The following is a 12570-nucleotide window of genomic DNA, read 5'->3' as shown; positions in this document are numbered from 1 at the left end:
AAAGAAACTTTTGAATCTTGTGGTCTTAAATTCTAGATATGTCAAATGTACCAAAATGCCCTTCAATCTTGTGATCTTAAACATGCCATATGGAAAGTAAAAATTTAAAAGTTGCTTAAAAAGGAAAAGGGTCATTCTTTTTTAAACTGACTAAAAAGAAAAGTAGATCATATTTTTTAAACAGAGGAAGTAATTTTTTTTTGTTGCAGGAAAGTGATAAAAAGAAGAGAAATAACATATCATTACTGCAACAAATTTTATATCGTGAAAGTTATTTAAAGATAATTTCACGACGTAAATTAAAATTATATGCATTACAATTAGTAAACACACAACATGAACAGACACAAATAAAATTACTCATTCTATAAAGTGATAATAGATGTTTTACCATGTCATCGATCTGTTTCTCTATCCTTCACTCTTTTGCTTGTTTCTGCAACATAGGAATGACAATAAGTGAATCTTTCTTAAACATTGTGATATCCAATAACTCATCCATGTTAATATTAGCCAGATCCATTTCATTTGGTAGAATCCAATCAAACTTATGGATAAAAAAAGCAACAGCTAAGGAAATAAACCTGGTCGCTAGGGGTTTTCCAGCACATATTCTTCTTCCTGAATCAAAAAGGATATACTCAAAATTTTGCCCTTTGTGATTTATTTTTGAATTGATGAATCTTTCAGGTTTGAAGATCGAATGATAGTCCCAAATCTTAGTATCTGTTGCTATTGCCCACATATTGACCAACACTTGTGTATCTTCGGAAATTCTATAACCTATGACTTCAAAAGTTTGCACTGCATGATAAGAAAGCAAAATCATTTCAGAGGGAGGAAACCTTAGTGTCTCCTTAAAACAAGCGTCCAAGTATGGTAAGCTTGGCAAATCTGATTCCTTTATGACATCCATACTTCCTACTACTTTTGGAATTTCATCATCAGACTTTTTGCATGGCTTGTAGATTTCTAAGGAGCTCTACAAGCATCCATTCACTTGTAGTAGTTGTAGATTCTTTTCTAGCTCCAAATATTTCCCGAAAGATCCAAGGAGTAGAAATTTTTGGGTTCAATGTGTGTGAATGAAAAATGGAGGAAAAAATAGTGAAGGGAAATAGAGTAACTAAAATGGAAAGTGTACTATTTTAATGGAAAGTTCACTAATTCTCCCACATTGGTGAGAGAAGGGAACTTTCAAGTATTTTTAATACTCCACTTGGATAGTAAAGCAAGGACAAGGTGGTGCCTCGAGTCGTGATCGTCATCGCTTGGCATCAACTTTGGATTTTGGAATTGAAAAATAATCGATCGATGAGATCTATATTTTTAGACAAATATTTTTTGAAACATGTTTTACAAGTGAAATTTTAAACCAAAAATCTGATAGAATTATTTTTTTCCAAGTGCGGGTGCATTTTGGACACCATGCAAACGCATACGCAATGCATCACGCTGTAGGGAAATCTGCACACGCACTTCAATAACCTGTAGGAGTAGGTACTTACTGGAATTTGGATAGTGTCACCTACGGCCATAGATCAGTCTTAGGCCCAGCTCAGACTGGACACAGGTCATGGGACTGTACTAAATAGGTGCCTTTTTGATGAACCAATGCATCCTTTCCAAAAGGACACTATAAAGGATATAAATACCTGATATATACCTCAGGTATAGACATGATTTTTGACAGAAAAACACTCTTCATATGTTTAAAAACTTCTTGTGATCATTAGCTGTTGAGTGAGTTCGACGAATCTAATAATTTGAGGTACCGCTATTGTTGGATTAAAAGTCATTTTATCCCGGGATAAAAATTCCATAAACTTGGGTACAATGAGAGGAATTATTCCTTAAGGACACTCTGGGAAGTCGGGGGACTTGGCTTTACATTTTTGTTTTATCTTATTTCTGAAAAATAACTCACTTCTTGAATAAATTATCTTTAATCTTGTGTTTAAGGTGTTAAGGATCTTCATTGGTGTTCTTGTTTTGAGACTTGAACTTGTGTTGAAGTTGTTGTACCAATATTTAGATTCTTGAACTCGAAAACATAGAGAATAACATTCTTAAGGAATAAACTTTCGGAATCTGTATTGCTTGATTTCTGGAGATTAAAGCTTTAAGCTTTCTACTCTGTTTGAACTTAACTAGTGGTTTGAAGAAATAAAATCTTCATCACAAGTTAAATATCACTCGGTTAATGATTGGAAGTCATAAAAACTTTATTGTTGAACTAGAAAGAAGAGATGTCTAAAGTTGCTACAACTTTATTAATAGTATTTTGATATACTAAAGTTACTGTCTTATTGTGACAGGAAAATAACTACCGATAGTCAAGTGCATGATATTGGCATGACTATGGAAATAACTTGTATTGCCACGATAAGTTTTACTAATTATTTGAAAGCTATGACACCAGTGGAGAAACCTGGAAAATTCGTGGGTATTAACTTCAAAAGATGGCAGCAGAAAATGTTCTTCTACCTCACAACTCTGTCATCAAATGTTCACATTTGAGGAAGCTCTAGATATGCTTGAGCGAACCTATGACCAAGAGCGATTTATTATTGTGGAGGCTTGGAAACACTCCAATTTCCTTTGCAGGAACTATATTTTGAGTGGTCTCCAAGATGACCTTTACAATGTGTATAGTGGAATAAAAACAACAAAAAAGTTATAGGGAGCGCTAGAATGGAAGTACATGACTGAGGATGCCAAAACTAAAAAGTTATTCATTGAAAGATTCCTGAAATACAAAATAATTGACAACAAGTCTATTGTTTCTCAAGTACAGGAACTGCAAGTGATCATCCATTATCTCCTTGTGGATGGTTTGATCGTTAATGAAGTATTTCAAGTAGCAGCAATAATAGAGAAGATACCACCTATGTAGAAGGAATTCAAGAACTATTTGAAACACAAACGTAAGGAGATGTTAGTCGAAGATCTATTTGTACAACTTCGTATTGAAGAAGAAAATAAGGCTGCAGAAAGAAGGTCAAGAGAAAATTCTATAATGAATGGAGTAAACATTCTAGAAGATGACCAAACCAACTCTAAAAATAGAAAGAAACTTGGTGGGAAATCCTCGCGAATGATGGATAGATTCCGATGCCACCCATCATGTTTGTGCTAAAAAGGAGTTGTTTGCAATATTCGCTTTGGATCAAGGAGAATAAAAGATCTACATGGAAAACTCCACTACTGCAAAAGTAGAAGGAACACAAAAAGTGTGCTTAAAAATGTCTTCAAGCAAAGTGTTGACACTCAATAATGTCCTGTATGTACTAGCGTTATGGAAGAACTAGATTTCTATATCACTTCTAGAAAAAAATGGAGTCAAATATGTATTTATTTCCAAAAAAATTATACTTAGTAAAGGAGAAGTGTATATAGTAAAAGGCTGCCACAATGAGGGCCTATTCAAAATGAATGCAATGAATGTTGAAATCAATAAAAGTTTAATTTCTTCTTACTTTCTTGAGTCTTACGATTTATGTCATGAATGATTAGGCCATGTTAATTATATAACTTTGTGAAAACTGATTAACTTAGAAGTTTTGCCAAACTTTGAGTGCAATAAATTAAAGTGTCAAACGTGTGTAGAATCAAAGCATGCTAAACATCTTTATAAGTCCGTTGAAAGGAATTTCAATTCCTTAGACTTAATACACACTAACATTTGAGATATGAACTCAACACTATCACGTGGTGGAAAAAAGTATTTCATCACTTTTATTGACGATTGCACTAGATATTGTTATGTCTACTTGCTAAATAGTAAGGATGAAACAATATATGAGTTTCGACAATACAAAACTGAAGTTTAAAGTTAGTTAGAGAGAAGGATCAAAACTATGATAGGGGTAGAGAATATGTATCTCCGTTCGCCGAAATATGTGTAGAGAATGAAATTTTCCATCAAACTAGGCCCCGTATTCACCTCAATCTAATGAAATTGTGGAAAGGGAAAACCAAAATTTGAAGGAAATAATGAACGCCTTACTTACAAGTTCAGATTTTCTGCAAAGCTTATGGGGGAAGGATATCCTTACACCTAACCGAATACTCAATAAAGCTCTCCCTATAGTAAGACATACTCAATTCCTAATTAAAAATGGAAAGGAAGGAAACCCAACTTGAAATATTTCAAAGCGTGGGGGCGTCTAGTGAAAGTCAAGTTGCTATGCCTAAAAAGGTTAAGATAGGACCTAAGATGGTGAATTGCATGTTCGTAGAATATGCTAAAAGTATTAAAGCATGTCAATTTTTAGTTCATAAATTTGAACATCCGAATATTAATAAAAATATAGTAATTGAATCAGATAATGCTGAATTCTTTGAAAATATTTATCCATATAAAACTAGACATGAATAGTATTGTGAGGGTTCTAAATGACCTCGAGATTAACTAAGTGAGGATGCACATAATGAAGAGAATCCAAGACATAGTACACGTCAAATAACATCAACTTCGTTTGGATTAGATTTTGTAATGCTTCTCTTAGAAAATGAGCCTTAAACTTTTAAAGAAGCGATGCCGTCGTCAGGCACATCTTTTTAGAAAGAGACAGTCAAAAGTAAGATTAATTCAATATTAAGCAACCATACGTGGGAGTTGGTTGATCTTTCTCCAGGAAATAAACCTTTAGGTTCTAAATGGATCTTCAAAAGAAAAATAAAATCGGATGGTACTATTGACAAATACAAAGCAAGACTTGTAGTAAAAGGCTTCAAACAGAAAGAAGGTGTTGATTAATTTAATACATACTCGCCAGTAATAAGGAACCATCAATTTGAATGTTAATTGTTACGGCGGCGATATATGGTCTTAAAATCCATCAAATAGATGTGAAAACAACATTCCTAAATGGAGAATTAGAGGAAGAAATTTACATGGAACAACTTGAGGGTTTTATGGTTCTAGGAAAAGACAATAAGGTGTGTAAACTTATTAAGTCGTTGTATGGTCTAAAGCAAGCACCTAAATAATGACATGCGAAGTTTGACCAAACCATGTTGGCAAACGGGTTCAAGATAAATGAATGTAATAAATATGTTTACATTAAAGACACTCCAAATCATCAAGTCATTATTTGTTTGTATATGGATTATATGTTGATCATCAGTAGAGACATTTTTGATATAAATGCTACAAAATGAATGCTTGAGAGGAAGTTTGATATGACAGACCTTGGAGTTGTGGATGTGATCTTAAGAATAAGAATCCATAAAACTCCACAAGGGTTGGCATTGTCATAGTCTCACTATATTGAAAAGGTACTAGATAAATTCAAGTATATGAAATTTAGTATTGACAAGACTCCCTTGGACGTGAGCTTTACACTTCAAAAGAATATTGGTGAAAGTGACTCACAATTAGAGCATGCAAGAGTATTAGGATGTTTAATGTATATAATGAATTGTACATGACCAGAGACAACATGTTCTATCAGTATGTAGAGTCGGTACAAAAGTAATCCCCATAAAACTTATTGGATGGTAATGAAAAGAGTTTTGGGGTATCTTAAATACACTCAAGACTATGCTTTGCATTATAGTAAATATCCCATGGTACTTGAAGGATATAGTGATGCAAATTTGATCACTGGATCGAATATAGTAAATTCGATAAGTGGATATGTAGTTACTATCGGTGGAGAAGCGGTCTCTTAGAAATCATCCAAACAGACATGCACTGCTCGCTCTACAATGGAATCTAAATTTATTGGATTGGATAAAGCCGGTCCAGAAGCAAAATGGCTCCTAAATTTCTGTAAAGATATTCCTTATTGGACCAAACCAGTGACGCTAATATGTATATACTGTGATAGCCAAACGAAAATAGGTAGGGTGGGAGCATAATGTACAATGGTAAGTATCGTTAGATAAGACGGAGACATAATACCGTTAGAGAACTTCTCTCTAGTGGGATTATCATTGTTGACTATGTAAAGTCAAAAGATAATATGTTAGATCCACATGCAAAAGGCCTATCTAGAGAAAGAGTGGAAAGGACATACAAGGGAATGGGTTAAAAGCCTTGGACAAGTCAGCATGGCGGTAACTCTACCTAGAAGTATAGAGATCCCAAGATCTAGGTTCAAGGAGATCAGACAAAGTTATGTCTGATAGATTCAACATTGTTAATATACCCAACCCATTCTGGTGATATAGACTGTAACGCCCCGATTCCCAAGAATCGGAACACCACATGGTGCTTATGATCCCGAAGGATCACAAGCTAACCCTTTTTCTGATATCTGTACCTGTTCACTGCATAGTATAATAAAATACGTGCGAAAACTGGCTAACACTTGCCAGAAGGTTCAAACATCTAGAAATATACAATAACTTAAACCACACACTAATACATCTATCTAAAAAGCCTCTACACTGCCTGAACTATGGAGTTGAAGGGACAATTCCCCCAACTAACTCCGTCTACTAGAATCAAAGACTGTAATAACAACATTCTCAAATGATGAGGTCTCACTGCTGCACCCACTGCTGCTATACAAGTGACTTCTAAGATGCTCCAAGTTTCACTTCTCTGAACCTATGGTGCCCCAAAATAAAAGAACACCATAGCGCGAATGCGTCAGTACTAAGATGTACTGAGTATGCAAGTAGGGAAGGGTAAATGCAAGGGCTTATGGATGAACATTTAATCAACAGAGTAATCATGAGAATAACGAACGAGTAAACATATATGAATGCACAGTTCACAACCACTATAACAATTATAACGAATCTAGATACCACAGCTTGGATACCACTTTACTGTCCTCGGAACTCACTACTGTACTGGGGTACTGCATTACTGAATCACAGGATACCAACACTGATCAATCGAATACACTCACACTCCTGACTCCTGAAGATTTATACTGACACAGAAACCGTGGGAAGTAGTTACATTACTCACCATGACTCCTCATAAGCAACTGAATATGTGGGGGTGCACGCAATAATTTAAATAATATCTTTGATTTCGTAAAACATGCATACGGAAAATAAAGACTCACATGGATTGAATTTCATTATCCATACTTCTCATAATATTATAGAGAGGAAAACATAAGTAAAATCCCATAAATCATCATAAAATCATCAATATTCATCATAAATTCTCATGACTCATCATAGAAAACCAAACTCATCAACTCAAGACTCGGAGTGACTCGATAGTTCAAGAAACATACTCTTATGGACAGGGGAGTTTTCTATACCTGACAACCCCACGTGAGCCACATAGAATACCAACGTTTGCCCTCCTATGGAGAGCACTCCCATTGGTGGGAGTGTTGTACTCTTGCCAGGGAGTACAACCTTAAAGCTTTCATAATCACAATTCGGCTCTCTGGCCAACAATATCATCATCAACAACCCTACGGTGGCATATAGGTTTGGGGAAATACCATATTTCCCTCTCGGTTCTAAGTAATACTCCTCGACTAGCTCAATACACGTTAGGAAATTTACCACAACATCACAAGGTCTATCATAAAGACCAAATCAAATCTCTTTAGAAATCCACCACAACATCACAAGGGTTTTTCATAAAGACCAAATCAAATCTCTTTCTCATTTATCAAATCATATCAATTTGTGGATTCCTAACTCAACATATTTTAGCTCAAAATATTTTAATTTTCCTCAACATCAACATGGTATCAATAATAAAACATTTCGTCTCTGCAAGCTTAAAATCAATAGAAATCATCCCGACTATGCGGATACAAATCAATATTCTCAAATGATCATTCTTTCATTCCAATATTCAAATCATGACAATAGCTTTTGAAAAGCATTTAAGATCTTCAAATCATAGTAAGATTTTGTATGTCGTAATGTAACTCAAATCATGGCTTTTATATCAAGAATCCTCAAAAAAATAATTTCATAGTAGTGGTATGCAATTTATGGCATAAAATCTCGATTCAAGAAAACAAGATAATAAGGTTATTATGTATACCAATATTGGAAGATTCAAAGTTTCATAAATCATATCTTGAAAACACTTGAAATATCAACTCATGGTAGAAATATGAAATTCACCATATTAAATCATAACTTGGGAATAATAAAGTAATCATGTACATCAAAGCTTAAACAATTTATATTTTTCATAACCTCATAATTCGTCATTAAAACATCTTGGGTATTTACCCACTTTAAAAAATCATGAAATTCCAATGATAAAATCAATTCTTTGTGCACAAGAATGAAAAGATATTCTTGTTCAAAACCCCACATACTAAGTTCTCACGGAATTCATGTTAAGTTCTCAAATCATAAAAAATTCATCGATCATAGCACGACTAAGATTATGCAGAACTGAATCAGCTGTAGACCAGCAGACTATTTCGGGCATACGTATCCCCAACAATCAATAACATAAGTAATACATACTATACAACAACGCATACTCACATGCCCACAGGCCATTATGCATCATGCATTCATTAACACCTCACACCAATCATTTGAAGATCATATTCATATACAAGTATTGGGACCTCATGCCATTACATCGTAGATCATTCAACAAGGATGCATATGGTTAAGGAAGAATACAACATAACATAGTTCATCCAATCGGGATAAACACAAATAACATACATTCAACACATCATGGTTCACTTCTCAAGGTTCTTTCCTTTAAGATCTTGATATATGCAATTCGACCCATAATTAGACATTTCATACTTAGCGTGGCCTAATGGCCTTACCATTTCCCTCAAGCATCATAGTAAACACTGTATCATGCAAGTATGGTACGAACTCATCACTTCGATCACAAGGGGTCATACAATCCATTCTTCTTCAACTAGCCATTTCTACAATTACCTTGTATACACCATTTAGGCATAGGTCAGTATGAACAATTACATATGATACAACAACATCACTCATCTTAATTCCACTAACTAAATCCCTCGTTCGCACTTACAACCATATCATAAGCCTTCCACATAACATCCCCAATTTTAGATAATAACATGGAGTTCATGTTGAATGTATACATAGAAAGTAGTCTATTTATTTAGAACTTATTATATCCTAAGAAAGTAAATTTATAGCCTCTTAGACAATTCCACAAACACCTTACATGCACTTTTAGGCATTGGTGAATTCGTCAAATTCTCATGTTTTCCGCCACCCCATATATCTCATCCAACACACATAATTATCACATGCATGTATCAACCAACATACACCATCACCACACACATATATATCAACCAACATGCATAATCATCATATATATATATATATCAATTAACATACATAATCCTTATATATATATCAACCATCAAATATCAATCAACATATATATATATATATACATCATCAAAGTCTAGAAAATATATATATATATATATATATATATATATATACATAACTTGAACTTTCAAAAAGGGATTCGTGGACTCTATGGACGAAAGGAGTCCATAGATAAACACTTGTATACCTTTGATTTCGTGGCCAGAAGAGATTGACGGAAGGAATTCTTTAATCAAAGCCTCCAATTAATTTCCCCTAATTCAAAATCCTAACCCTAACTTGATGTATATATATATATATATACACATAAAAGAGAAATGAGAGAAAAATAATACAAGTTCTCAGCTGAATGGGGTATTTATAGAGGTTTAAAAGAGTATTGAAAGACCAAAATGCCCCTAAGAAACAAATAAAATCCGAATCAGTCCTTCAGTGATCTATCCGATAGGCTAAAGTAAATTGACCATAACATTTTACTCCGATGTCCAAATTGGATGAAACCAATTTTATTGGAAAAAAGACTCTCAGGGATTCCTTTGATATATGTACAAGGAGTTATGATCATTTGAAGTTGACCAAAAAAATCGCCTGGCTGCAGTATTTTTTTTCCTGCATATTTTACTGTTCACAGTTCGATTGGAATGGTCGTAGTTTGATCGGAATAGTCGTAACTCATCGCTCGAGTGTCCATTTTGGGTGATCCACATATCGTTGGAAAGCTTATTCGATGCTCTACTAAATGGTGGGTCGAAATCTAAGAAATGAAAAACAGAAAAATTATAAATCATTCTCGAAGATAGGATCCAATACATTTACGCACAAAATTTTGACAAAAAATTTTTCGGGGTATTACATAGACAATGTTTAGTAAACAAGGATAAGACTTAAAGTGAAAAGTTTTTTGATGATTATCTAAATTTGGAAGATTTGACCAAATAGTTTAATCTACAGGATTGAACATTTAGAAATCACCCGTGTCAGGGCTAAGTGGAGGCCACTTTAAGGAGAATGTTAGTAAAGGCCTATTCTCCAAGCTCTTTAGAAATCGGGACGTGTTCATGGTTGAAAAGAACAAAACCATGAGGACCATAAAAAGTGAAAGACTGGTTGTGTGACACGTGTTGTCTAGGTATAAATTAAAAGTCGTCTATTCAAGGATATCAAATCTACCGATTGACCAAGTGCATCCGATGCATGTTTACTACGGAAAGTTCAAAGGGAAACCCACTTATCCAGTTGCAATAAGTCTTTTATAAATGATCACATACTTTTCCATAAATTCTTTAAAAGATAGCCATTCCCCATTCATGTGGGTGATTTTTGGGTTCAATGTGTGTGTGTGAATGGAAAATAGAGGGAAATAGAGTCCCAAAAATGGAAAGTGTACGCTTTTAATGGAAAGTTAACTAATTATCCAACATTGGTGGGAGAAGAGAACTTTCAAGTGTATTTAATAAGGAATACTTACTCAACTTGGATAGTGAGGCAAGAACAAGGTGGTTCCTCGTGCCGTCGTTGTCACTCGCTAGATCGACTTCAGCTTTGACTTTGGATTTCTCAAATGATCGATCGATGAGATCTATATTTTTAGATGAATTTTGTTTGAATCTTGTTTTACAAGTGAAATTTTAATCCAAAAATCTGATAGAATTATTTTTTCTCAAATTCGGGCGCATTTCAAACGCCATGTAAATGCATACGCAACACATCTCAAAGGGATGCGACCCTTTGAGGTATAAGGCACACTGTTTCATGTTGTAGGGTGATTTGCATGCGTACTTTGATAACCTACGAGCACAGGTTCTTATTGGAATTCAAATAGTGTCACCTGCAGCCGCAAATCAGGAGCAGGTCCAATACAGACTAGGCGCAGATGATGCAACTATACTGAATAGGTACTTTTTTGATGAACCAATGCATCCTTTCCAAAAGGACACATTAAAGGCTATAAATACCTGATATATTCCTCAGGTATAGACATGATTTTTGATAGAAAAAAAATCTTCATATCTTTAAAAAATCATTGTGGTCATTAGCTATTGAGTGAGCTCGACGAATCCAACATTTTGAGGTACCGCTATTGTTGGATTGAAATCCATTTTATCATGGGAAGAAAATTACATAACCTCGGGTACAATGAGGGGTATTATTCCTTATGGACACTCTGTGAAGTCGAGGGACTTGCCTTTACATTTCTGTTTTATCTTATTTCTTAAAAATAAAACACTTTTTGGATAAATTATCTTTAATATTGTGTTGAAGATGTTAAGGATCTTCACGGGTGTTCTAGTTTTGAGATTTGAACTTGTGTTGAAATTGTTGTGCCTATATACATATTCTTGAACCTGAAAACATAGAAAATAACATTCTTAAGAAATAAACTTTTGAAATGCTTGATTTTTGGAGATTAAAGCTTTAAGATTTCTACTCCATCTGAACTTAACTATTGGTTTGAAGAAGAAAAATCTTAATCACAAGTTAAAGATCACTTGGTTGACGGTTTGAGCCATAAAAACATCATCGTTGATCTAGAAAAAAGAGGTGTTTAAAGTTGCTACAACTTTATTAATAGTATTTTTAGATATACTAAAGTTACTATCTTGTTGTGATAGGAAAATGAATGTTGATAGTCAAGTGCATGATGCTGGAACTACTGTGACGACAACTAGTATTGGCACGATAAGTCGTGCTAATGCTCTGCAAGCTATGGCACCAGTAGAGAAACCCAAAAAATTCATGGGTATTGACTTCAAAAGATGGACGCAGAAAATGTTCTTCTACCTCACAACTTTTTGTCTTCAAAGGTTCATATTTTAGGAAGCTTAGAGATGCCTGAGGGAACTTTTGACCAAGAGCAATTTGTTATTGTGGAGGATTGGAAATACTCTGATTTTCTTTGTAGGAACTACATTTTGAGTTATCTCTAAGATGATCTTTACAATATGTATAGTGGAACAAAGACAACAGAAGAATTATAGGGAGCACTAGAACGGAAGTACAAGATTGAGGATGCCAGAACTAAAAAGTTCTTTGTTGCAAGAATCCTGGAATATAAAATGATAGGCAACAAGTCTGTTGTTTCTCAAGTGCAGGAACTGCAAATGATCATCCATGATCTTCTTGTGGAAGGTTTGATCATGAAAGAAGCATTTCAAGTAGAAACTATAATAGAGAAACTACCACCTATGTTGAAGGACTTCAAGAACTATTTGAAACACAAACGTAAGGAGATATCAGTCGAAGATAGAATTATACGGCTGCACATCAAAGAAGATA

At 34.4% G+C, this 12570-nt stretch overlaps 1 pseudogene; it reads right to left on the bottom strand.

Annotated features, from left to right (window-relative positions):
• Positions 1 to 418: 418 nt before the first annotated feature.
• Positions 419 to 12570, bottom strand: part of LOC107853441 — a 135518-nt pseudogene continuing 123366 nt past the window's right edge.

Source organism: Capsicum annuum, chromosome 6 (assembly GCF_002878395.1).
Source record: "Capsicum annuum cultivar UCD-10X-F1 chromosome 6, UCD10Xv1.1, whole genome shotgun sequence".
Classification (NCBI taxonomy): Eukaryota; Viridiplantae; Streptophyta; class Magnoliopsida; order Solanales; family Solanaceae; genus Capsicum; species Capsicum annuum.
The sequence above is the reverse complement of the archived record's forward strand: the minus strand, read 5'-3'. Positions and strand labels throughout refer to the sequence as shown.